Genomic DNA, 27,296 nt, shown 5'->3' with positions numbered 1-27,296 from the left:
TCAGCTTGAAAATAAACAGGTAGAGAGCCTTTCAAGCACACTCCCTTTCCCTCCTGTTGGAGAAAACAGCTCCCTATCAGAGGTAACAGCTCTAGCTAGAACAAGCACCTGGTTCAGTGAGAAAGCTCTGAAAATTTACTCAGGAACGCTCATAAGCTGCAACTGTCTCAACCAATGAAGCAACCTCTCTCAAATTCTCTCTGTTGCTTTTTTTTAATCATCAGTTGAAGAGAGAGGTTTAATTCCTCACTACCATAGAGTTCCTACAAAACCTAGAGGAAAAAAAAACCACAACAAAAAACACAACCAAAAACAGGAGGCCAAATGTATTTGACTGCACAGTGCATAGGCTCCCAGTGCTTAGTCACTGCTTTAAATCTTAATCTCCACCCCCACATTACATCAAAGAGGTGAAATTATGATGCAGATGGAAGGGTTTGACTTCAGGTGGAAGGGGGGGAAATAACCTTATATGAACAAGGAGACAGGAAATGCAGGTGAGATAGAAAGCCCTTTAAGTTAATTCGGGAGAATATCAGGAGGTCTCCAACATGTCCCTCCCAAATAATTCCAAGGAAGGTAATTAACCAGTTAAATAGCCTTCATCCACAGCTGAGGAAAGCCCCCATATCAAACTCTACTTCACATTTGCTGAGTAAATGGCTGCAGCAGCTTAAGGTGCTAACGGCTCTCCTGGCTGTTCACGTAACATCTGGGCTGTAAGGCCAGGCTGCTACAAGAGAATCCCTTCAGAGGGACCCATCTCTGCACCTCAGCAGAGTCACTGCCCACTTGGTTTTGAGGGGCTTAAGCTCCGGGGCTATCAGGCCCTGGGAAGAGGTCAGTGTCTGCAACAGCCTAGCTGTGGTGGCCATGGCTCGTCTCTGCATCTCTGGCTGAATGTAAGAACTGGAGCCTGGAGAAGAGATATAATCCTAGAGCTCTTCTTCATTTCAAATACCTTTAAAAAGGCTGTTCACTAGTAGAGGTGCAGTCAGCCCTGTTAAATGGCACAATAGCCAGTAGGTGTGTTGTGGGAAATATCTGAATTATCACCATGGCAGTAGTTCTCAGTTATGTGTTACATGCATGGGTTTCATTGTGTAGAACATCTCAAACCACAAGATAATTTCGGGGGGGGGGGAATCAGTTATTTTGTTACCTCCCTCAATCAATGCAAGCACTAAAATCAGGATAGGTGTCAACTTGCTGTTACTGTACTCCAAGAGCGTGACACAACTGGAGTCAGGACTGCCAAAATCATCTTCATGTGAGACACAGGAATCAAACGTGCCAGAACAATAAAGGTGCGTTGGAATCTGAGGAAAAAGAGAATCAAAAAGATACAGCATGCTTTGCTGTGGGCTTCGAAAAGCCAAACTTTAATAGCCTGCCATTTCCACCTAGATGCAGCTCAGGGTTTCTATCCAGAATGCTGCTCTCACAGCTGAGTCTGGCCCCTTGGAAGGCAGTAAGCAGGACACACTCTAGTACTAGGGCCTTTCCAGCACTGCCTCAGGAAGGACGTGTTGATGCTGAAGACTCATTGCATATTTGACAAATGGTATTCTCATGAGCAGGCTGCCACCTCCCCAGGGCAGGTTCATTTCCCTCACCTTTGTGAATTACCTGCTCTATCGAGGGATCTTAGTTCATCACAATAACAGGCAGCACCACAGTCCCTAGGCAGGCATGGAAGCAATAAGAATGCAGCAGGGCTTCCCTTGCCAAAGCCTTTGGGACCACATCACCCTGGGGATGGGTAAACATCTACATTACTGCAGTCTGAGAGTTGTTATTAAAACAACACATCTTGCCTAGACACAATGGAGTAGTTTGCACTGAAAATTAGTATTTCAGCAGAAGATAAAACAAAAAGCACCACTTAAATGAAAACACATGAGGCAGAGCAGCTGTTGTGAAGGGAACACACAGCAGAGGTAGTTGCCTGCCATGCAGATGAGCTCCAGGCAGGAGGAGGGTTCTACTACACGAATTCCATTGCACCAAACAAGCAGGAAAACATCACTTTAACTCAAGTCATGGTTGTTTTTCATTTCATCATCAATACGAGAACAAGACCCTCATACAGGATCAGAAGGAGAACATCTGGGCCTAAGACAGAAACTTCATCAGATCTTGTAAGGTAAGCAATGCAGTGGCCTAGGCAGTACATGGAAGGCAGAAGTCCTTTTAGGAGTGGAAAAGGTGTTCATTCTTCCCTGTAAGGGAAGGAAACAGAAGATGCTGTTGAACCATGCCTGAAACATGAATGTGTCCAGCCACCTACCCAATGCCTCCACATGCTCTGCAGGGGATTCTGCAGTTTTTAATCTGGTGCCTGTTGTGTTGAGATCCAGCCTCCTGTGGAAGGAAAAGCTCACAGTAGAACCCTTTGCACTTGTCTCAGGATAGAAAAATTAAAAGCAGAACAATTAATTTCTTTCTCCCTCCAGATTCCAGATGTTCCCACTCAAGACAGGTCTTTACTTCTTACCCCAAAGGTCATACTGTTCTTTTTGTGCAACTTAAATTACTAGCTTTCACATCAGAGGTGGCTGAGTTTTAGTAGCAAAGGAGGTAACTTCCATTCATAACAGAACCCTGATCTTTCAGAATGGGAGGAAGTGTCAAACCAAGGAAGGATTCCCTACTACAGTTAAGAGGGTATCTCAGCATGTCCTGCCACGCCCAGGTGTAATGCTTGGAAACATCCTTGCCACATGAACCAACATGGAGGGGAGAAATGACATGTCAATGAAGTAACACAGATTCTGTTTATTTGCCAGGAATACAAAGGTGGCAATGTCCACTGCACCATCCAGTCAGCTGCCGTCGCCAAGTCAGCTGAGGGACTCAGGGGCTCGCAACCAAAGGAAAACAGCAAAATGACAAAGGAAGAGTGTGTTGGGCTTTTTCCCTATACATGAAAACTGCTAACGGGGTGTACTAGCAGCAGGAACAGTTGCCATATGCCTGACAGGAAACTTCACTGTAGAGTTGACCGACGTGTTCAGAGAATCCAGCTTGATTGCCTGCATGTTCAGGTCCTTTCATTTTATTCCCAAAGCAGCCTATATGCTATGTAAGATCAGAGCTCCCATCTCATTTCTCCTGTGAAAAGTTGACAACACAGAAAGAAGGCAATCGTTGGATTCAGGCATCCTGGGGATCTCCTGGGGAAGATAATTCAGTTCAGCACCAAAGCCAGAGACTGTAAAGATCCGTAGATCCCGCTGAAAGCCTCCTCCCCACCCCGACTAGGCATACTGCTCGCCTTTTGATGCATGTTTCCTTTTTATATGCATTGAGAGGAGAAAATGGTGTGTGGAAAGAGGTATCACATGAAGATGCAAGTAAGCAACCATGACAAATCGTTAGAAATCAGTTTAAAATAATGCCTCCGTTATTGACTGTTACAGCACCGTGCACTGGAATAGCTTTTACGTTCAAGTGACCTGACAAGAAAAGCAGAATGGAGTTCTGTTTGCAGTGCCTGCTCAACATCGACAGTGGTGCCTCATCCATCTCACCACTGAGGCACCTTGATACCAGCTCTTTGCAAGAGAGTTTACTTGCACTTCAAGCCCTCTAGTGCCCTAGCTGGAAACACCAGACTCAATCAGCAACCTAGTGCATTCTTTGCTGCTCTACGGCACTTCTGGGTACAAAAATCTCTTAAGCGCTTTGAACTGGATGGGTAAACTTTTCTTACATCTATTTTGCAGGTGTGGAAAAGGAGACGCAGAGAATTGCTGCTACAGTTATTAGATGCCCACAGCCCTACATGCCTCCCAGAAGCTGAGACGTTGGACAGACAGGACAACGCTGGGAGAAAGGAACCTATTGCACAAACACCACAGGAGGGTTTGCAAAGAAAGAGAGTTCAAGTGATACGGAAGAAAGTGGGTTTAAACAGTCTCAGGCTTAGAATTTCTCTTCGCCTGAAGTTCACAGCAATAGCAGCCATCTTCAGTCCTTCTACTCTCCCCTCTTAGTCTAAGGGGATATTATTTGTTTGATGTTAAAAACAAACAAAACAGTGATGCTGTTCTCTTTTCCTTTTATTTTGTTGCTTGGCCTCACTGCAGCTCCCAACCCTCTCACCCCTTGTTTACAAAATCTGGGGAAGGAAAAAAAAAAAACCAAAACCAAAACCCAGCCAATAGTTAAAAAGTGAAAGGATCACAGAAGCCATCAATATAAACAGTTCTTGGGAAGGGCTCATGTTCAGTCCAAACATAGCACTGTAAATTTTTGTGGACAATTCCTCTGAGGGTCCCTAGGCAGAACGGTGGGAGAAAGAAAAGATAAATCTGAAACGAGAATCTCCACATCAGACCTCCCTTCTCCATTTCACACTGATTTTCCTTACCCCATCAGGAGCTATTCCTGTATTCATCTGAAGATCAGGGAACTGCTCCCATGACGTCAAAGCAGTTTCCCAGCAACAATTAATGAGGGCTGTCCACCACAGGGGTTTCCTGAAAAGCTAGCAAGGAATTATCCACCTACTTTCTACAGTGTCAAGATGCAATAGGACAGCATTGAACAGGAACTCCTGTTAACCCTTCCATGGCTCAGAGGAAAACCCTGGCACAGTTCCCACTGAGAGATGTCCTAATTCTTTCAGAGAACCCCAAGCAGAATTCCTTCCACCTGAACCCATCCATAATGAAATACCACATCAGGTAGGAGACACCTGCAGATACAGAGGTGGCAACCACGCTCAGGAAAAATGCATGACATTAGAAATAGCTCTTATCCTCTTGCTGGCACACTTCTCTTGTGTCGTGCCTGCGCCAGTCAGAAGCATAAGCACAAACATTAAAAATCTGGCTGAGAGAGCAAGGTACTCTCCAGTCCAGCTTACCATCCCTGAGCTGACCTGGGTTGGCAAAGCATATCCTTAAACTTTACTAATCAGATCCAAAGCATTCCAGCTCCTGGCAAACCTCCTTGGGAGGAAGGCAAAAAGTAGGGCTGCTATCTATATCCCCCTTTCTGTTTTCAGGGCTGATGCTCCTGCTTCTCACCATGCTGGCAGAGGATACTGAGCCACCTGACGCACTAAGTAGCCAAGAGGTATATAGCAAATACAAGACACTGTGGCAGTTTTCCAGGTGGGATCCAGAAATGGATTTGATCATTGAACAAAGCGGGGAGTGACGCTTAAAAGAAAAAAATTCAACTTCATCTTTTGGCTGCCAGCTGCAAAAGCTGGACTTGACAGTGAAGGGGAAGTCTGAAGAGTCGGTAAAGTATTCCCCTTCCCACTCTCCCACAGCCTTCAGCAAGATGAACTCAGCCTTCGCCTGCTGAAGTGCTCACCATTCATTGCAGCAGCTATTGCTGCTGTTTGCAGATCCTCAAGCCACAGGTGATGCTTCCAGTTTAAATAAGCATTTTAAGACACGCAGGGAAAGGAAACAGGTCCAATGCACCTGAACGAAGATCCTGCAGTACAGTAACCGGCTAATACCTCAAGCCCAAGAAAACCAGCTCCTAGCACTAAATCTCAAAGGAAGGGAGCATCATTTCCAGTATCTTATTTTTCAGGCAAGACTGGATGAGGAACATGTGTGAGAAGGAGGTAAAGGCAATCCAAACTCCTGATTCCACTAAAACCGAACACAAGTTATAGGTTTAAAATAATTTAAAAATGGGATTAATATATATGTGAACACAAATATAGCCCTGTAGAACATCAAATGGCATAAGCTAACCTGAAAACGTCATATGGCACATAGCCAATTAACTAGTCAACATTTCTCATCAACTAGCCAGCTTCAAACAAGTAAATCCTTTATAGTATAGCCCAGCAGAAGAGCAGGGAGTATTTTGTCTTTGCAAAATGAGCAGAAACTACCCAGGATCAAGCAGCATAAACACCAAGCTAAGACACAAGGAGAACCCATGAGACTGTCACGGGGAACTCCTTAATGACATGGAAGAGTACAGTATGCTTAACGGGGATTCCCCTGTCTCCTGTAGGTGCATCCCCAGCATCACAAAAAGAGGAAGAAGAAAGCTCATCTCACACTCCCAAGTCTGGAATGGGATCACAGAGCCACATATTCATTTCAGTACAGCACCATTTTAAATTAACCCCATCAAGCAGCAGAAATCCTGTCACTTACTTACCAGAGATGAATGATGTCAGGTCCCCATCCCTGAAACACTCGCTTGCATTTATACCTATACTGTATTTTGCACGGTGGGGGTACAGGGAGAGGAAAAAAGTCTCTGGTCAATCTTTCTCAAGCCCAAAATAATTGAAGACTTACTCTAAAAATAAACTCACTGTGGTGGTTTTGCACTCTCAGCAGGTCATCTGTTTCCCGATTTCAACGGAGACTTCATTGCCACAACCAGTTTAAGAGGAATTTTGCCAAGATAATATTGCTTCTTAGAAGCCCCCGCCAGCTCTCAACCCTGAATAAAATGCTAGCGATCTTTGCTGCTGCTACAGCAAGCTAATTGCTCTGACAAGCAGCTCTGAAGCAAAGCAGAGCCCAGCTGTTCAGAGGGATGTCATAGAGAGCTCTGCCAATAGCCACATGCACACCCCCCTCCTGCTCTCATTCAAATACTTCAATGGAACTGCCTCCGCACAGCCCTGAGAAGGCTTTAAAGACACAGCATCCTTCCCCTGCCAGGCACTGGAGCAACACAAATATAAGTGCAGGAGCAAAGAAGAGATACCACAGTGAAAATCAGCATCTTCCAGAAGAATTCAAGTGCATGGACTACGCTTTGCAGAATGCCCTACACGTGCCAAGGTAGGTTACAGAAAGCCTTGCTTCACTCCTATCATCGTTGCCATGTTTCCAAGGGGTCAGTTTGTTAATGGTTTAATTTCAATTAAGTTATTTTTTTTCTTGCTCATTTATTAGTGATTAAATACTGACAAAGACAGGAAACAAGAAATGCAAATGGCCCTAGAGAAGTTTTAAACTGCTCACCTGCTTAAATTTTCCCCAGAAAGGGGTTTTCCATCCCAGACCTGGCGACTCTACAGGCGCACAGGCTGTGATCAAGTCTCCTCTCCATATACTAAAGCTTACTCTCAAGCGCACAAGGCAGCCTTGTTGAGCGTTGGGCACAGGCAGACTCCGTGATGGATCACAAGCGCATCCTGTCCCTCGCCAGGCTCAGAAGTTGCTTCTTGTTGGATTATGGGGATCTTCTGACTACAGCTCTAAACACTGATCAACAGCAGGCAGGCATCATTCTTCTGCGCCAATGGTTCCTGCTGGGCAGGAGCCCATCCTAGGGAAGGTGCAGCCAGAGCTGGAAAGTGCACTCCTGCAGGGCCAGTGCTGACTTCAAACACAATCAGCTCAGTCAGCAGCTGGTCTCGAGGAGGCTCCTTGCTCAGGCTGAGCTCTGGCAGTGCTGGAGCTGGCAGCAGAGCAAGGGGCACCAAGGGCCTCATAGGGCAGCTGTCTAAAGACAAAAAGCTTTGAAGAGAAAGGAGATGAAGATGAGAAGGCAGGATCAGCCTTGGGCTCAAGGAGATGAGGAGGCTGAAGTGAGCCAGTTGCAAAAAAGGTTGAGATGCACAGCTTTAACTGATAGCATCCACTGCAAATAGCTTAGTACTGTGCTGGTTAAGCCTCTTCAGGACTTGCCTTTACCACTTTTGCTAAGTTAATGTAGTTTCTTCTAAATGATCCCCTGCTACAGCCAAAGAAACAGTCCAATAAAGCTTTTAAAAAGCAAGGAGACAGACAACAGAAACCTGATACATTTCAGCTCCATGACAAACTGAGGTTCAAGTTTGTAAAGCAGCCCTGCTCTGCAAAAGGTTTAAGTTTAAATGGATGCAGGTACTTCTGTCTTAACCTGCTTCAAACGCTTCTGAAACAAGCCTGTCATGCCCATGCAGAAAGCAGGTGAATGTTCCTGGCCAGCTGTCCTCCTTTTCCTCCTGCTGAAACTGCTGTGATCCTGGCTGCAGTAAACAGCTCCTTGCTTCTGCCCAAAGCAATATTGACATTTTAAAAGGGGGTCCCATGGCTAGAGAACTGGAGAGAAAGGAATGACAGAGGGGCAAGACAGACAGGTGGTAATAAGACAAAAAAGTCACTTGCAATGCTATACCAGCGTTTTCAAGCAGAAGGCCCCAATTAATCGACCCCCACATTGGCTGAATGCAAAGGCTTCATGGATGTTATATGCGATTTCCCCATCAGAAGGTGCAAGGAAGACAGATCCAAAGGATTCAAGTTCCTTTTATGCCTCCTGTTTCTGGCCACTTCAAGTTCTTTCCTCCTAATTCTGCAAAGAACTTTTAAAAGGAAGGCGTGCGTCCAAGGAAACTGAACCATGATCTCCCAAGCTCTTTGAGAAACAGTCACTACTGTCTGAGCAGTGCAGGCTTGTAGGATGAGGGCCTTCAGCTGAGCTCACGGGCTCTGCTACGACAGTTTCTCAGTCTGCTTCACAGCAAGCCCCGAGAGGAAGCAAGTGACTGCATTTGCAAGAGGATTGCTCAGCAGGAAGTCAGTCTGGACATTCGTGTCCCCCTGGCAGAAAGCATGTGCTCAGAGTGACTCCCTGTGGCAGCTGAACCCAGCAAAGCTCCAAGATTCAGAGATAAGGTTAACAACTCAGCATCAGGGTTTTCCCCCCTTTTTAACTCATCTATTTTGGGTTTGTTTATTCCTGTCACCTAGCACCTAGGCAGGCCCCTGGAGTTTCAAACCCTGAAGAAGCTCTGGCAGCTACTTTGCAAATGAAGAAACAACAGAAAGGGACAGAGGAGTTCAGGTCCAGGAGCAGCACTCCAGCATGACTCGCCCGGGCCAAGGATCTATTGCTCCACATAGACAGAGCCTTAAAATCTCCACAAAACCTAGTGAAACTAGCAGAGCTTTGTTTTGCTAAGGAGCATCTGTGGTCTGCTGCATTTCAACTCAGGATCATTAAGGGCAGTTGCTGGCAGAGTCTACTCTGGAGCCCTGCAGTGGCAAGATTAATATTATACAAGGAGGGAACTTTGGATGCTGTTCTTCCTTTCTACTGGGTCTTTCTGTTTTCAAAAGATGCCCAACTGGCAGAGCATGTTAAGCAAGCAAGAACATACAATCAGCCTAGGACCCTCTGTTGAAACCCCACCATCAGTTCTTAACATCAACATTAAAACAGAAAGAAAAGAAGCTCCATAACCTGAGCCTGAAAACCTGATCTCTAGCACTTAGATGCCTGGCAGATTGCTCAGCAAGGACAGATTTCTGAGTGAGAAATCCTTCCAGCTGTAGGACACAAGCACCTACCCTAGACAGCACAGATGCAGCCTCCTGCAGGCTTGTCCAGCTCTTTCAAAAACCACTGCCCTTTATCACTATGAGTCGGCAGCATTTCATCTTCATGAAGCACGTGTGAGTGAGAGGATTTCCTAAGCTGCATCTTTCTCCTTAGATGGAGAGACAGTAAATCCTGGGTGGGAGGAGGAGGAGGAGAAGGAAGAGTGAGTCAGTCCCACCAGCAGCCTGGACAAAGTCCTGCAGAGAGGGCTCCCGCCTTTCACACCTGAGAGCCATTTGCTGAGGTATCGCATGTGTGTGCGTGCAAGCACACGATGAAACTAGGTCAGTGAAAGCAGGGCACAGAAAAGATGCAGCAACTCCAGGTATTGTCTGTGCTCCCAGCTTGCAGGGAAGCTGCCTATGCCTAACATAGTAATATCGCAGAGCAAACAAAGCAAAAAGCAACAAGACATGTTCCCTGCCTCTCTGGCAGACATGTATCAAATGAGCCTAGGCTCTAATTTGCCCAGCCCAGCTTCTGTTGAGAGAAGACATGTCAATTAGGTAGTGGATATAATCCCGTGGGGGGTGGGGGTGGGGAAGTCAAGATTTGTGACACCAAACTAGTGGGATGGCACTGGTGCAAACCCCCACCATAAGCCCAGGACTGGGCTCCCCCATGTGACAGCCATGTACCAGGCAGCCTGCATCACACACCTACAGCAGCTGAAAAGGGAGAAGAGCATTACCAATGGACTTAAATGCATTCATTTACCCACCCAGACCAGAAAACTGCCTCTCCCCTTAGAAAAGGGGAAAAAAACCCAAACAAAAGAGCCTGGGACAGATGACTCCTTGCAGGCAAGTCAAACACCAGCACTCTCACTTCTGCCAGCCTCAGCCACCACAGCACCACGGGGATAAGGGAGAGAAAGCAATCCTCAAGCAGCTAGAGAACTATATCACGGACTGTTCTTCGGGTCAGAACTGACCTTGCTCATTGCATCCAGCAGCAGGCTGCAAGCTATCATTAATTACTAAAGTGCATAGGAAGAAACACACTCCCCAGACAGCATACACTTCCAAGGACATTATGAGCATGCAGACTGCAGAAGAGATTCGGAGAGCTGGCTGCCTAATGTGACTCAACTTTAGAGTGCTGCCAGATATACACCAAGCACCTGAGCTAAGGGATCAGCTTGGACAGGGAATGCTCTTAGGCAGACACTATAATAACCACCACACATGGCAAGTCAAAGATCTCCAGGCCACAGGCTTGCTTTGTTTTGTTCTGTAGGAGTCTGGGCCATAGAAAGACTTCTTTGCGTTTGGAGTCAGGAAGTAGGAAGGATGAGAACCACAGCACGTTGCTGCTGGGAGCTACCTACTCTAGCAGGTCCCATGAAAACAACTCCATGAACATCCAGAACCAGAGCAGGCACCCATGGAAAAGCTGAAAGCAGGAAACCAGCAGAATCCCCACAGTTGGAGCTGAAGGAAGGATGTTCTGGTCTTACTCATACTTTTCCATGGGGCAACACAAATGGAAGAGAGGGAAAACAGACAGGATTCCTCATAGAGACCCTGACCACCTGAAAGATGTCTCCACATAAGTCCTACAACCAGCATGTTTTTCTTATCAGGCCGAAGGTCTCCTCAGAAGAGGCCGCAATAAAGGAACAAGGGGTCGATTGAAGGGGGGGAAAAAAAAAAAAAAAAAAAAAAAAGTACCTGCACAGTAGAGACTCCACTCACAAAAGTCACAAGTCAGAGAGTCATGAGGAGGATGACATTCTGAGGAGGACAGAGAAACCCAGGCCACCAAGAACTCTGTCTGAATGGCTTCTACTACCAGAAAAAGAGACAAATTTGGCTTATACCCAAAGAAGCAAGATCTAAGAGTCAAGCCCTGGCCCACCCTGTCCTCAGCTCACCCTGCTGCTAGGAATCAGTGTCACTCCAAGAGCTGCATGAGCACACACAAAATAAAGGCACTGGCTACTCTTTACACACCCAGGACCTAAAACCAATGTGAAGACAGGGGTGGGGCTCCTGAAATTAAGAGAAATGATACGAGAACCCTTGAAGACACTTACTTGGCCTAAGAGAAAAGAATTCAGAAATTAGATTGTAAGGCAGAATTAGTACTTCTCTTCAGGGCCTAGCAGAAAAAAAGCACACTGCCCTAGATTTGGGTTTCATTGGACTAAAGCTTTTAGCTTAGCAGTAATCACAACTGCATTTTCACAGCACACCGCAGAACATTGCACTTTTTGGCTGCTCAAAGCCATAGTGCTCATAGCAAGCTGCATCTACTGCACTTCGGCATTTAAAAACATGCACTGCCCAGTCCCTTGCTCAACTGTTAGTGGGACCACCTCACCCTCTAAATTCTACCCCCCTTCAGCCCTCCCCCCACTTTATGCCAAGGACATAAAGGCATAGTAAACGTCATGTCACTAATCAGTCAGCACACAGGAAAGTACACACTTGCTCCATGCCAGTAAGACATTCCCAATGTGGGAGCTGAATGTGGCACTGAGTGAATTTTCTAGTTACAAATGTTTCTGGACTGACTCTGCAAGGGGAAGCAGGCAGAGCTGCCACCTCTGCTCTCCCTGACACCTCCCCTAGCAGGAAAGTGACAGGGCACCTCTTTCCTCTGGCTAGACCCTTCCCTCCTCCCGTTTGACTGAAAGGACAGCAGTCTCCCCAGCTCCATTACGAAGAAAGTCCAGAAGCAGCAGGGATGCAGAGTAGCTAAATCCATCAGCTCAGAGGGACAAGACAAAGGCAAAAGAATACAGGAGAGCCAGAAGAAGAGGAGAAAAAAAGAACAGGATAGCAGGAGAAAATATAAGTGCTGAGAGACACTCAACGAAGAAAGGGGAAGGGGCAAATTAAGTTTAGTGAGTAGCTGGAAAAACCCTTCAGAGACGAAACATCTTGCTCCTTTTAGAGGCTGTGCTGCCGTCTGATGGATAAGGATGCCTGCACTGGACATGGCAGGGACGAACAGAGAAGGGTTTTAAATTTAAAAGAAATTACCATTTTTTACTAAGTAAAAATTAAACACCCCCCCACCAAGGAGCTTTGAGTCAACCTGAGCCACACCTACAGTCTCTGACGCTGTCTTCTCCTCTGCACGTGCGTGCACACACACGTGCATGGAGGTGTCTTTTTCCTAGCTGAAGCCAGTCTCCAGGCAGTAAAAAAGAATTTTTATTTTATGTTCTTTTTTAAGAAGGGACCTTCCATTCAAATCTGGCTCAGCTGAGGATGTGTTATCATGGCAACCACCCCCTCCCTGTCTGTCCTAGCAAGGAGAGTATTAAACACACACAGATCTGAATGATCCTGCACAGGCTGCGACCAAGCCCCATCATCCCCTCTCCAGCCCCTCTCCAAGCTGAGGCTAGTGAGATTTGACATGAACCAAATCTGTCAATGGCTCAAGACAGACACGTGGGCAGTAATGAGCAGTGGAAAAAACGTAGCACACTCCATTCAGCTCCAAACACTGATAAATAATTCAGGAAGAGAAATGCCGCAATACAGAGCACAGCACGGTTTAAAAATAGAACATGTGCTGATGCCAGAGGAATGGAGGGGAAGGAGAGAAAAGTAGAGAGAGGTGGCATGAACTAAAGCATGTGTGTCAACAAACTGGGCATCTCGTGGATGCTGCAGCAACCTAGCTTTACGTATTGATCCTAGCAGTAGTTTATTTGCTTGCCCTTTATATTGGGAATCCAAACCAATTATTATTAACATGGCAACAGCAACCAGGGCTATCCCTTCTGGATCAGAGCCCTGCAGTAAGGCATATACCCCAAAAAAAAGAAACAGCCTCTGTGCTGAAGAGCTTGCAGGAAGTACATGGGTGGGAGTATGCACAGCTAGCGTGGGAGTATGCACAGCTAGCGTGTACCTGCCCACCCTCCCTGCAAGTGTGGCCATGACTCTGCAGCAGTATGGGCACCAGCTGCCTGGTGTCCAGGGTCAGATATAGTCCATTACCTGTATGTCCTGCTCCGGCAGGGAGCACACGTAAGGCTCAGATAATGGAGGCTGAGCTTTGAGGACTTATTTGGTACAATCTGTATTCTACTGGGGTGTGTGTGTGTGGGGGGGGGGGGGGGGGGGGTGAAGGTGAAACAAGCGCCAACTGTTTGTAATGGGAGAATTAGAGCTTTTTTCTCTATTCAGCCGTTTTCTTCTAAATCCAGCTACCTTAGACACTTCCACTCATCATTCACAACATCAATTGCTAGCCAACTGTCCCAACATTTATATCCCACAAAACCAGATGTAATATACAAAAATATATAAATATACTGTACAAGCATCACCACCCTGTTAGGCAACAACCACAAAGAGCTCAGAAAACTGTTCTCTCTGGAGTCCATTGCTTTTTCTGCGTTAATAACTGCATATTAAAAAAAAAAAAACCCAAACACAAACAAACTTCGTGCTAACTTAAAATATTCAACTGTCTGAACAAGTCTGCAATGTAGGTGTCACCTGTATTTTCATGGTGGAAATTAGGACACAGCAGAAATGATGTAATTGCTATTAGAAAGGTCATTATCAGATCCAAGAGTTCCTCCTTTCAGCTGTATAGCCTAACACATTTCACATTTACTATTAATTATGAAGAAGCCTTGGTCACAGATACAGCCCCTTTATCCCAGTTTGCCATTGGGCTGCTCTAAAGACAAAGATGGTCTTTCCAGGTTTTGCAGAACCTGTGAAAAATACTTTTGACAGATGGCTGCTTTTTTCCCTCCTTGCAGTTTCAAAAAATAACACCAGAAAGACACCAATCTCTCCCTGCTTCCTTGTGAAGAAGAACGATACCAGTTTCCCAAGTACTTGTAAGACAGGAAACTGCTGCTAATAAGAAGATACAGAGTAAATTTTTGATAAGGAAAAATAAGATAAAATACATGTACAGTTCATTAAAAACCTCATAAATCTATACACAGAAGCAGCTTTCCATAAATTATTGAAGATGTGAGGGAATAAAAGCAAAAAAAAAAAAAAAAGTAAAAGGCCACTGAAAGGAAGTTCAATAGACAGACCTGATGCCTACTTGTAAGGAACCTCAGTCTTAAAGAGAAAATCATAAACAAGTGGCTCCTTGGGTTTCAGCCAAGATCTCCCAAAAATGTATTTTGCCCTAAATTTGAGTGAAGGTGAACAAAACTGTGTTACTCAGTCTTAATCACTGGAGCACTGCAAGGCAACATCGTCTGCTTCGCTGAAGGGCAATTTTAATGGAAATCTTGCTTAAAACCGAGTATGTTGCCTTCCTGCATTTTCATGTGGTCTTGTTACCTTACTCGACTACTAACATAGTTTTAACTACATGTTTAACCTGAAATGTGAACTGCTGCTCAGAAGATGCTGAAAAGAGGCTTTAAAGGGAGAGGAAAAAGAAACACAAACTTGTGCTATAGCTGAAAAGCCCATGCTTCAGTCGACCAGCTTCTCCATGAGGAGGCCTCCATCTGAGGGAGCTGAGAAGAGGAATCCTCTCAGCTGGGCATCCTGCAAAGCCTCCTGCCTACTTCAGCTGCAGGCAGGCAGCCAGGAAGAACCAGTGTCGCTGCAGAACATGCACCTGCATTTACAAAGCAAACACACAACTGCCCCATTAGGTCTAATTTTAGGATTTTCCCTGCCTTGCCTCGAAGCTGAGGCTTTCACGGCCGTATTTACATGTTCTACAAGCAGGGGTCACACACTGGCTGGTGTCAGCCTGTTACCGGTCACTGTTGAGTAAACAGAACTTGCACGCCTGGCACCAAGTGGCCATGAGTTATCCACAGAGTGGGTGATGCTGTCGTACAGCCAGTTGCTATTTCTGGAAAGCATGTAACATTACTTTACAGTACTATGGGAAGATGTAATGAAAGTAGTCCAACCACTGTCTTGGAACCTAGTAATTCTGCAGTTATGAAAAGAATAAATCTAACAACAGCCTCAGAATTTCTAATGTCAAAGTTTTGTACATTCAAAATATTGAAAAGCTCATAATGGGCACCTGAAGTCAATCCCATGTACAATGGACTTTCACATGTTAAAAAGCCACGTACGTCTCGGCCCCTGGTTAGACCATTGCTTGCTCGAGGTCACAGCAAGCAGCCACTTGTCTTCCCAACCCCCCTCCTGCACCCCCGATGGAGAACTTTCCTGGATTACTTTTAGCCACCAATATTGCTCAAGGGTTTCTCTCTGCAATACATAACCACACTATTCCCAAACAAGTTGTTACAAAGATGCTTCCTCTCAAAAAATTGCTTTGCATTTTACTAGTCCATTGGATACAAAACTAAAATTATCATAGCGAGTAAGCTTAAGAAACAGACTGTGGCTTACTGAGGCAGAGGGCATGGCAGTGCTATAGGTTTCAGTTCAGGGAAGTTTTTAACTCCAGGCACATGCTATGCCTTTATCGAAGGCTCCTCAGCCAAGGTTGACAGGGACATGCTCAGCTAGGGACATGCTGTTATCAGGATACTTTGAGGGGGGGACTGGAAGGGCAGCAGGGGAGAATAAAATAATTTGTTTTTTTTTTTTAAACAATCAAGGCTTACACAATTGTGCTGACCTAATTTGTGTGCATCTCTTACTTGTCCAACTAACATTTCAACACAGCAGCCACTGCGAGGGTACTCTGACAGAACATTTAAAACCTCAAAAAGCCTTCTGAAAAGAGAACCTATTGATGCTCCCACTAGTGGCAAGACAGAATCACGAGATCAATCCTCAGCACAGAATCCATCCACAAGACATTGATCATTAAGAAACCAGGCTCACCAGTTCTGCTGCTCACTGAACAGTTCATATATTCATATAATTATGTTGGTACAACCCTCAGCATAGAGTCAGTTATAGGCCAGAGGTTTCATTATCCAAGTAGCTTGTTCCCATAAGAAGCAGCAGCTGTATCAGATGAAGCATGTTTGTACCAATACAAACACAGCATCAGGCAAGAGGGCAGAATTGGTTTCACTGTACCAGCACAGCAAAGCCACACTGCTTAGGCTGCTAAAACCCCACAGATACATCACAATTGTGAAAGCTAAGATTTTTGCCAGTACCACTTTCCCAGTTTTGGGGAGCTATGTGCTGGCGAGACCATGTCTGAAATGCACCCAACACAGAGCGTTTCATGCACATCCAGCCAGTGCCAACGAGGTAGACTGCTTCTGTAAACCCCACATCCCTGTTTAAATGAAGCCAAACAATCTCAGTCCCAGCCTCAGTTTGAAACTGATCTGGGGGAAACATAGGGAAGGGCAGCCCCCCTGCTTTTGGGCTATTGTAATTTTAAAGGGAGAAAGCAGCTTTGAGGTTGGAGCAACTGCACCCAGTTGTGGGGGCAGAACACAAGCACCTCTCTATATTCTCCCCGTGTTCTGGATCTTCATTCTCTTTTCTGTCCATGCTCTTCCCTTTCCTTCCCAAGGTCAAATCACAAGAGAAGGATTGGGCTCAAAGCACCTGTTCATCTTGTTTTGGACATGGGGAGGCAGGCAGGACAGGATCCTATTTCCTAATAGACATTATGCCTGAAGCCTCCTAAAAGAGGTCAGTTTCCGAGATACGGCAAACACCTTCTGTAATAAAGTGGCTCTTGTGTCTAAACTCAGCTCAGGAGAAATTAGTGTCTCAAAGAAAAGGATGTCAAAGCAATATAAAAATTTTAAAACTCCATTAAAAAAAAAATACAAGTGAGCTGCTATAAAGAGTAGGCTGCATCTGCCCACACTCAATAATCATCACTGAAATTCACTGGGAGGCAGCAGTGACTCAGCCTGCAGTACACAAAGACAGACTGCACTCCCAATACATAACGAAACTGGGCTTTATACAAAGTCATAAATCCGCATGCGCCTCATTGACAACACACATGCAGGGGAATCCCAGCACTGACAGACAGGCGGGAAATCATCAGCCCTTCCTCTTGCGGCTGCCCGCACTCAGACAGAAAAACGTCTCTGCAGAAGCACACCTCACCTTTGCTTCAATCCGGGAAGTAGGTCGTGTTGTCTTCCAGCTAGGTTTACTAGGACTCAGAAATCAAGAGAAGGTTCAAAAAAAGATGGAGGAGACTGTGACATATTTCAAGGGGGAGGAAACTAACTCTGGTCCTCAACTACATCCCACTATCCTTTCAAATGTCACCTCCAGCTCTTTAAAAAAAAAAAAAAAGGGAGAAATAAAGAGAGAGAGAAATCTATGCATGGTTTTATTAAATTGCTCCATTGTGTGAATGGATTAATCATACGTCCAGCAAAAACCTTAAGGTATACAATTGCTGCAGTTCACCTCCTGCCCAATAGCCACAAGAAACATAGGGCTTTCTTGCAGATTCTACTGTTTGCTCCCATACTCACGCTGTCACATCACTTAAAAAAATATCTTTCTCAGAGACACTTTCTGTGCTGGCCTCCAGAACAAATCTTTCCTTCAGGCATCCTCAGCCTTTTTCTCAGAACCACTAGCTCCTATCAAAACTAACTGATACAGAGGGCCACTCAGCAAATGAAAAAAACTGTCCCGTGGAATCAGGACTTCAGCAGCACAACTTATAACTTTGAGTTATAAACCCTCCTACCCGTTCACAGCTGGGCACCGGCCTATGAGCCAGGAAAGTGCAGGACTCCTGAGTTCTTACCCTAGCTCAGCTCTGCCTTTTGATGCTATCTCAGCCAGATAATTTCTTCTCCCCGTTCTTCAGATCATCCACCTGTAAAACAGGGATTACATGCACATACTCCCAGTGGGGTAGAAAGGATTATTATACTAGTGCTGCAACCCCCCCTTCTAAATCCCTCACTGTACAGTCATGGGCAGAGATGGGATGGGACAGGGAGGTAGGACGAAAACAGCTTTATTATTAGCCCCTACTGTAGCACTGACAGGGAAGGTCTCCCTGAACTTTGCCATGTTCCTTGTTCTATGTCCCAACACTTCTCCAAGCAGCTCTGGCCACCAAAGCTCTTCATATCCCTACAGGCTTCCTGCAGCATGCACTTGCCTTGTGCTCCAGAACAGGGAACACAGGCCAGAGAAGCTGCTGTGAAGCAACAGGCTTCTCTCGGGACTGCCACGCATAAACTTTACTTCGTATAACACAGTGGGTATACACCTTCTACTCACATTTTTTTCCCCATGCATGCACACTCCGTATGAAGTCACTTAACTTTAAGTGCTGACACTGTGAGAGAGAGAGAAGATCTAAGTCTTCAGTAAAATCCCTCTTGCTGCCCCCATTGATTCTCATGTGGGAGGCATCTTTTTGTCCTGAGCCCACCTAGTGCCTGAGTTGCCAGAACTTGGTTCTGCACCTTGAGCTTCCAGCCTCTTCTGAGCTACAAAGCCTAGCAGACTCAGCTTAACTCACTTACACACAGCTGCTCGGCAAACGCTAACAGTCTTTTTGTCCTCATTTCTGTTTTCCCCACCTGAAGCCACCTGGTGCCACCATTCCAATTCCAGGAATGGCTGTATTTTTAAAGACATACCTAAAGCAGCAGCTAAAAGAGTTGGGGCAGAGAGTTTTTAAAGCCAAGTAGGCGATCTAGAAAGGATCTCCCTCCTCCAGCAACGTTCCGGCCTCACCACAGCATTGCCACATCCTGTTTATTTTGTCCACCGCTGTTCCACGTTCTCCCTGTACTTCCTGACATTGTATTTCTCCAAATGGATGTATGTGAGAAGATTTATGAAGCGATGAGTATAATTGTGTCGCATCTATAGCAGCGATAGGGTCTGTGCAAGTGCTCACTGTGGGTAGTCACTTTGGTTATAGTTTTCCAAAAGCATTTGTATTTAGGCCAGACTAACAAGAGCCTTCCAGTACTCAGTGACTGATAAGGGCAGCCAGTGGGATTCCCAAAAAGTTTTCAAGAAGATTCAGAGTTGGGCACCTGTTACCTGCAGGAGGATCTCCGAGGTCTTTGTTTCCAAAAGAGGGCAAGGTGCCAAATTCAAATTCAGCATCAACTGAAAGTGGGTTTGGGATGCTTTTGAAGATGTTACCCATTAACAGTAAATTTTGGTTTCCATTATCAGACATACACACAGTCCAACTCACAACTAGGCATCTTATGCTTACATAACTCCTTTCCTTGCATGATCTCAAAGTTTCCCTCCCCCACCCCCAAAAGCAATTTCTCCTAGAGGAGAAATATTTGTTGCACCCATTGTTCAGACTGCCAGAATGTCATGGCCACACACTGAACAGAGCCTAGGATACAGACTCCCATTCCCTTTCTAAACACTAGCAATATTCCTCCATTTTATAAAGAGACAATAATAACCATATCAATAAGACAGCAAAAAAGGGCAGAAAGCTAAAGTGCTAAAATCAAAACACACACTGATGGCTGATCTCATGTGTTCAGCAGGTCACTGGGATCGCCCAGAGGTCTGACAGCAGCATGGCTCCACACCTACTTCTCACAAACAAGGAAGGGAAGGCAGGAAGGTCCAAGCAGTAAAGTTCTTGTGACATGATTCAAAAGGAAGACATTACATTGAGTCATCAATTCAACCTGTCACCTGAAACCAAGCTGTTGGGAAGCTTGCACTGGGAACAGACACGTACATTGTTCTGCTTTTCTGTTGAACTTGGATTTAATAACGCCAGTTGGGCAGTGGACAAGAGCTTATTGGAGGCTACCTCTCTCTACTGCCTCGGGAGACTGGATAGTATCTGCCTTGACTCTCACCGAAGTCTCCAGAGATCTGTTTTACCACAGCTCTACTTGGGCTATGTTTATAGAGGCAGTTGAAAAGCATGCAGTTCATTTAGATATCTGCACTTTCATGTTGCCAGACAGCTAATTTCTGAGGGATCCTAAAGCAGTTATTCAGCAAGAAAAAGTAACAGGATATACACTAGTTCATCAATGGATCTAGGCATTAATAAACCAAATTACAAGATCCTTCAGGAACTTGGCCAGGTCTTTGCAGTGGTGCCAGAGTGGGTGGGGAAAGCAACAGTGTTTGGGACGTTGTAACTAGCATCGTTCCATAACACTGGGTGAGTAGCAGTGTCTCTTTTGCCAGCACTTCCCACATTAAGCAACATCGAGTGTATTGAGTGCCAGATGACTGCTGAATACAGGGCTGACAGTAAGTCTCTTAGCTGGTTTTCCATAGAGTCACCATGCTCGGTCTTCAGACCTGGGGTATCTTAATGGACAGATACACAAAGCAAAACTTCTCGCTAGAGGAAGTTAATAGGTGGCACCAATTACCTCTAATTCACAGCCAAATCATCACACAGATAAGCCAGAGAACAAGCCTTTAGCCATTAAAAAAAAAAAAAAAAAAAAGACATTGCAAACACCCTTTTCTACCTTATCTAAAGTGCTGGAAGGATCAGCTAGAATTAGACGAATGTATTGACATAAACCCAGCTGCTTGCTGGAAACAGAGTCTACCTGGTCATCAACTCTCTTTCTGTATTCCATTGCAAAGAGGAAGGTACCCCACAAATTATATCAGCTTTAAACTTCTTTCCAGCACTGTGCCTTCTGCCCAGAGCAATATTCTCTAGCAGGAGTGAGGAGACCATGCCACCACCAGCTGGAGGTGCTGAGATGTTGCATCCATCTGTGAAGTCCATCAAAACAAACAGCATCCAAACATGAAGCACCTAGATATCCAGGGCTTTCAGCACCTCTGCAATAAACCACAAACATATAGCAACAAAATAATCTAATCACTCTAAATACAGCAGTACCTATTTTGCTAGCATTAACTTCCAGAAATTTACACTTTAAAAAAGCAGCAATGGTCATGTAAAAAAAAGCAACTACAGGGTCAAAGTCAGCCTTTCAGTCATATCTGGCACCAGGAAGAGGAAGCCTCAATAACAGTTCATTCAGGTGGAGGTGGTGATTAAAGGTCAGGACTCTGGGCCCTTTTCAGGCCCAGTCACTTCCATGCCATGCTACAAGCTCCTTAACGATACAGAAGTGTTACTTTCACCTCATTGATTCCGAGGGCAACTGCTGTTCCTAAGGAACTGAAATCCTTAGATGAAAGAAACTGGGAGAAGGATAATGGGTTATTATTAGAAACTAGCATTGACATAAGCTGAAAACAGCATACAAAACCAAACCTAACTATTCTATTCTACTTATTTAAGGCTGACGCTTTAGCCTCAGTGAGATGCAAACGTAGCATCAGCTGAAGTGCTGCCTTTCCTTGCCACAGACCCAGCAGCGTTAACCAGCATTCCCATTTATTTCTCTGACCTCTCCAAGTCTTTAAGATACACCACCACCTACAGCTGCAGCTGTAGGCACTTCCAAAATACATAATTAAAAAAAGATTCAGACCAAGGTAAAAGTTAAATTCATTTGGCCCACAGGGCTTATTTCCTCCCAACATTACACTTTCCTGCCAGGGCTATGTCAACAAGCAAAGAGACACAAATGCCTTCTGCCTTTCAGTCGCTTTAGGGGCCGAAGAACAAGTTATAAATTTTCTGACCCTGCAGTCATGGTGAACAGTTCATCATAATTTCAACAGGCATCAAGTCATTTTGATGTGGGTTTCAATCTCTGCTGGGGCCTTTGGATCAGGCCACAAAAGTATGTTTGTGAAGAATTTAAGGCAAGAAACGCAACTCGGCACAGGCATGCAGAAGAAGTACCAGAGGCACAGAATACCGGCAAGATCATTTTATTAAGAGTTTAGCCAAATAATAGCCCTTTCAAAAGTCTTCAGCACTCAGGTGCCAAGCTGCATTTCCTGCCTCTTGCTGCACCATTACACTGGACTTCCTGCTTTGAATTACTCAGAAAATAGCAGCTTGCTGAGCGACACCAAAACCTGCTGAAGTTGAGGAGTGATTGGGGGGGCGGGGGGGGGGGGGGAGGTAGCTCCAAAACCTGTTCTGAAAGTTTTGATACATATCCTGCTGCATAGCCTCTTTGGCAGCCACCTCCTCCTTAAAACAAAAAACAAACAAACAAAAAATCAAGTTCTTAAACGAGTTCTGATCTAGTTGAAGTTTACTATTAAACAATATAATGAGATGAAGTACAATGCATATGTGCATATATACACTTACAAACATCGGTGCTGGGAGTACCTGCATGTATTCTTCACACTTCCCATACAACTCTGCCCATTTTGACATGAAAGCACTCTCTGTTCCTCCACCTGATTCTAGGTAGGAATTATGCAATGACAAAATTACTTATAGTTAACATTTCTCCAATATGCTAATTATTTTCTTCATCTGTCAGCATCTACCATATGAAGGAAGACAAGAAATAAAAGTTAAAATAGATAAATTGGAATTCTAGCAGACAGTGGGGGAAATCCAGGTTCCACTGTAATCAGAGAAAGCTTTGGTTCATACATTGCATTTACAAATAATTGGAGGGTAGAGTGGTAGAGGTGAAGACAACACCTGAAGAAAGGCTGAGAGAGTTGAGGTTGTTCAGCCTGGAGAAGAGAAGGCTCCAGGAAGACCTTATTGTGGCCTTTCAATAATTAAAGGGGGCTTACAAGAAAGATGGAGAAAGACTTTTTACCATGGCCTGTAGCGACAGGACAAGGGTTTTAAACTGAAAGAAAGCAGATTTAGATTGGATATAAGAAATTCTTTACGATGAGGATGGTGAGACACTGCAACAGGTTGCCCAGAGAAGCTGTGCTAGCCCCATCCCCGGAAGTGTTCAAAGTCAGGTTGGATGGGGCTTTGAGCAACTTGATCTAGTGAAAGATGTCCCTGCCCATGGCAGGGGGGTGGACAAGACTATCTTTAAAAAGGTCCCTTACAACCCAAACCGTTCTGCGATTCTAAAGAATTTAAGCACTGATCTGAAGCTAAGCCTGGGACCAGTCCTACAGACAGGTTTGTTTTCTTTTCTTAATTATTATTTTCTTAAATGCGTGATTTATACACCTTCCCCCTGAAAATGGGAGTTTAGAATAGCAGCACTGACACAATCTTAAATTTAGCAACACAAATGGTATCACTACTGTAAGGGGAACTTGCTGCATCTGCACTCTGATGAGAGGATAGGATATCACAGGCAGAACAAGAGGTACTGCAGAACAGCTGGAAGAAGGGATTTGACATGGACATTCTCCATTGCTCTAATCCACAGGCCAGCACTGAACAAGAGGATCCACTTCTCCCATAGCCAATTCCTTGCCATCAATATAGCAGTTTCCTTCCCCTTTAATTCAGTTGACCGGGCCCCTCTATTCCCTCCAACCCCTTTTAAAGCCTGTCACAGGTTGTCTGTAGCAACTACAACAGGGACAGGCAAGAACAACAAACACTTCGTCAATTTCTATGAAACTGAGCAACGCTGCTGTCCCTTCTCCCAACACTAACTACTCCAGACAACAGCAGAATCCCAGGTCCTCATGCAACAGTTTCCCAGCCACGGAGAGAGTGGCTGCATCTGGTTTAAGTTCTCTGAGACTTGCTTCCTTATGCATCCATCTTACTTGAGAAGGTGCTAGCTTACTCCCAGGCCTTAGCTTTTACTTAACTAGAACAAGACATGCAAAGTTGCAATGGTTTAACTCAAGGGATAACATAACACCTGATATTAGCCAAGTCAGTGCAGCTTTGGACCTATATAGTACACCACTCTAAACCTTGTTTGCTGGGTTTAGCTCATACTTGTCACACAAGCCAAAAAAACATATGTAGCACCATGGTGTTTAAACCAGCTACATCATGTTTCTAGTTAGAGGTGATGCAGCATAGTGCAGTCAAAACACCCCAGTGCTGCTCTCAGCCACAAGAAAAACTCAAAAAATTCAGCCCAGCATAACCAATTCTAAAATATTCACCTAGCAGTGAGTCAGTAGGGAGCCCGGAGCGATTGTTTAGACAGAGAAAGAAATACTGTGTTTGCCCCAATAAGGGATTAACTTCAACTGTCAGCATAGCACATAGTTCTGCACGCTGCCCTAGGTAACACTAGAACCAGAAAAACAGAAATGGTTTTATGCAAGCACGGTGCCTGGGTAAATCAGATTGTGTCTGGGACCCCAAGAAGCACCACCGCATGAGTGGTACATGAACAGGCTAGTTTCCTCCAGCATCTCAGCAAGAGATGATCCACAGGTATCTAACAAATGCTCATGTTGCAACTCACGGGATGTAAGAGGCCACAGTCTGCTCTAAGACGCATTATGCTCTGGCAAGCTGGCCAGCTAGATTTAGAAGCATCTACTTCTTCCAACCCAATGACTAGTATCCTGGGAGACCGCAGATCCTGTCCCAAAACAGCAAAGATACCCAAGAAGAAATCTGAGAGAACTAACTAGTTCCTTTAATTCCACTCCGCTGAATGGACTACCAGCCTAGAGATTTCACCCTCACAGGTCAGATGGCTGCAGCTCAAAGCAGCACTTGACTAACTAGCATTATATACCTCTGAATGGAGAGAGGCACAGCTACACCACAGAATGTAACTTCTCAGTTTTGATCCTAGGAAGGTCTAAACAAACAAAGCTACTAAGACTCAGCCAAAGAGGAGGACAATGCTACGAACCATTATCTGATATTGTTAAATCATTCCCGGTTTCATCTTTTTCATGCTATGCAGGTAGCTCAACCTGTCCCTCAGGAAGCAGTCAGCAAAAACTGCAATGCCTGGTAACTAAGGGGTCAATTGGCTCCATATCCTACTCACCTCCAGGACACCAGTCCCCAGTCAGTCCCCACTCACGAGCAGGGGGAGAGATAAGAGAACGGACCATATCCAAGTGATGTTTCTCCTTCACAACTGGCAGCAGTTGATTTGGGAGTCTTAATCCAGCTCCTCAAAAGCCAGGTGGCTGTCTCCAGCAAAGCATCATCATTGCAAGCAACCTGTTGAGATCCATCCTCACTTGTCCAATCCCTGGAGTCTGGAGTAATGGTTTAATATCCAGTGAAGCTGCCATCAAACATCACACTTTGCCATCTTGGTGGACAGAGAAGAAGAAAATCAGTCTAATGTCTTTCCTCATCATCTAGTTTATTCCATTAAAAAACAAAACAAAAAATTTATATTTGTAAATACACACACACACACACACACACACTGGAATAGGCTTCCAAAGTTTTCTATGCAGACACAATCTGTCCTTGCATTCCAAAGAAACAGGAATGAAGGGGGGGGGGGGGGGGGGATCTTTACCAGTATATGTTTAACAGCTCATTGAAAATACAAAGAGCTGTGGATGGAGAAGTGAGACCCTAAGAGAACATCTATTGGAAAAAGAAAAAAAAAAAAAAAATTCAGTGAATCACCTGTGCCATTTAATCAGGAAGGACGATTACAGCAAGCATACTTGGTATGATTTAATCGAGAATTTCCAGCACAAATTCAAGAAGGACACAGAGGTTACGTCCGTCAGCCTTAACAGGCTATAGGTAGCAAACAGGATAGAAATAAAAAAAAAGAATGGAGCATAAGGAATCAGAATTATTTCAAGTAACTATGGGGAATCAGATCCCAGTTCTCAAAGGGAGATGGAGAACAAGTCAAGGCAAGAGATGAGACAAGATTCTCAACAACCACCAGTGACAGGAAACCAAACTGAGACCAACCACATGTGGAACTTCTCTGTATGCTGCCAGCAGGAAAGGGAGCACTGGGATAGAGATTTAGAATCCTCCATGCAGACGAAGGAAAACAATTCTTGTGCACACGAATTATTTGGGATATCTGTGGCCTACCGCATGCTTTCCTCTACAGTATCTGTTCTTTGTAACACCAGTCAGCCTTCTTAGCACAGCTGGCAGGTAAGGACAGCTCTGCTGTTCCATGGGTCTTGAAGAAGCAGCCACACCACCATACCAAAGAGCTTCTCCCCACCTCCCCCCCCCACTGTTAGGACGTAACTCTTCAGCCTATCCTTTGTTTGGTGATAAACAGGCACCAAAGCTTGGCAATACTTCCAGCTCCCCAAGCAGGTTGTTATCTCCCTTTATCAAGTCTTCTTTCCAGCACTTCTCTTCCCCAACCCTTTAGGTTCCTTATGCTTTTTCAGCTTTTACTTTGCTCCAAAAATGAAGACAGCCAGTAATCTGCACCTACCAAGCAACACATGCAGGATTAACAGCAGCTCTGCATTTCCAGCTCACGTCGCATTTGAATCCTTTTCAGCAGAGTGGTTCAGATTCTAGCGGATCACTTTGCATGAACAGAGGCTGCCAAAGCAGCAGAGGCTATAATAAACTCAAGGTTTCTTTGTACTCACAATTACAGTGGCATCCTTGAGCTCTAAGGAAAATAAAGCCTGTCCTGGGAAGCTGGAAGCTTGGCACTTCTGCCAGAAGCTTGCTTAGTGTTCCTTGCAGTGAAGCTCATTCCCTTACCACTCCCACTACTAAGGCACACCTAGCTGCACTATCAGCATATATGGCTAGAAATACACGTTGTTTTTCCAGACATCTTTTGTCAACACTGAAGCGTCACAAAAGTTTTCAAAGAACGGGCAGAGCTAAAGCAGTTGAGCTCAGCTTTAAGTGATCAGGAAAAAATCTAATGCATTTCTGAGCTGATCAGTCTCTATGTTAAGAAGATACCTGCAAGCAACAGGTCATTCAGATTAGACAGATGCACTGAGTAGGCTGCTTGGTAGTATCTGCAAGCTGGTAAATCAGCTCCCAGGAATAGGAATCAATTCACCCCTCTGAAAAATCTAACATCTGGTTTTGGGCACAATTACACTATGTGAAACCATCACACACAGATCTCAGACAAAAAGTACGAGGGAGGTGGGATGATCATCCACGTCACATTTTAGCTGAGATACAAAACTGGAAACCAATGTGGGGGAATTTTAAATTCCCCAAGAGGTCACAAGTCAAAGTGTTCAGGAATGAACAGCAAGGATTCTGGTGACACTCCTTCCCACATCTTCTTTTTTATTATTAATTTTTGATTAGGAGCAGGAAGTTGCCTCACAAGGAACGTTTCACAGTGCAGGGGGCTACTGTGTATAGCACTGCTGAAGGGCAGAAAAGAACAAGAATGTAAACCT

At 44.9% G+C, this 27,296-nt stretch overlaps 1 protein-coding gene across 5 annotated transcripts in view; it reads right to left on the bottom strand.

Annotated features, from left to right (window-relative positions):
• R3HDM2 (R3H domain containing 2) overlaps positions 1 to 27,296 on the bottom strand; it is a 61,268-nt gene that overhangs the window by 31,781 nt on the left and 2,191 nt on the right. The window contains exons 2-4 of one of the 5 annotated variants that reach the window (XM_087771831.1): positions 24,956 to 25,228; positions 2,291 to 2,364; positions 1,163 to 1,319 (exon numbers count right to left, since the gene is read on the bottom strand). The exons of 1 other annotated variant lie outside the window; for it this stretch is intronic. The gene's annotated coding sequence lies outside the window, so the exon portion shown is untranslated. Of the gene's footprint in view, positions 1 to 1,162; positions 1,320 to 2,290; positions 2,365 to 6,144; positions 6,162 to 24,955; positions 25,229 to 27,296 lie in introns of those variants that run through there. 3 more of the 5 variants (XM_087771833.1, XM_087771830.1, XM_087771835.1) reach the window with 3 other exon arrangements.

Source organism: Nipponia nippon, unplaced genomic scaffold, assembly GCF_047370975.1.
Source record: "Nipponia nippon isolate SJK-2023a ecotype South Korea unplaced genomic scaffold, ASM4737097v1 scaffold_35, whole genome shotgun sequence".
Taxonomy (NCBI): domain Eukaryota; kingdom Metazoa; phylum Chordata; class Aves; order Pelecaniformes; family Threskiornithidae; genus Nipponia; species Nipponia nippon.
This window is presented reverse-complemented; position numbering and strand designations above follow the sequence as displayed.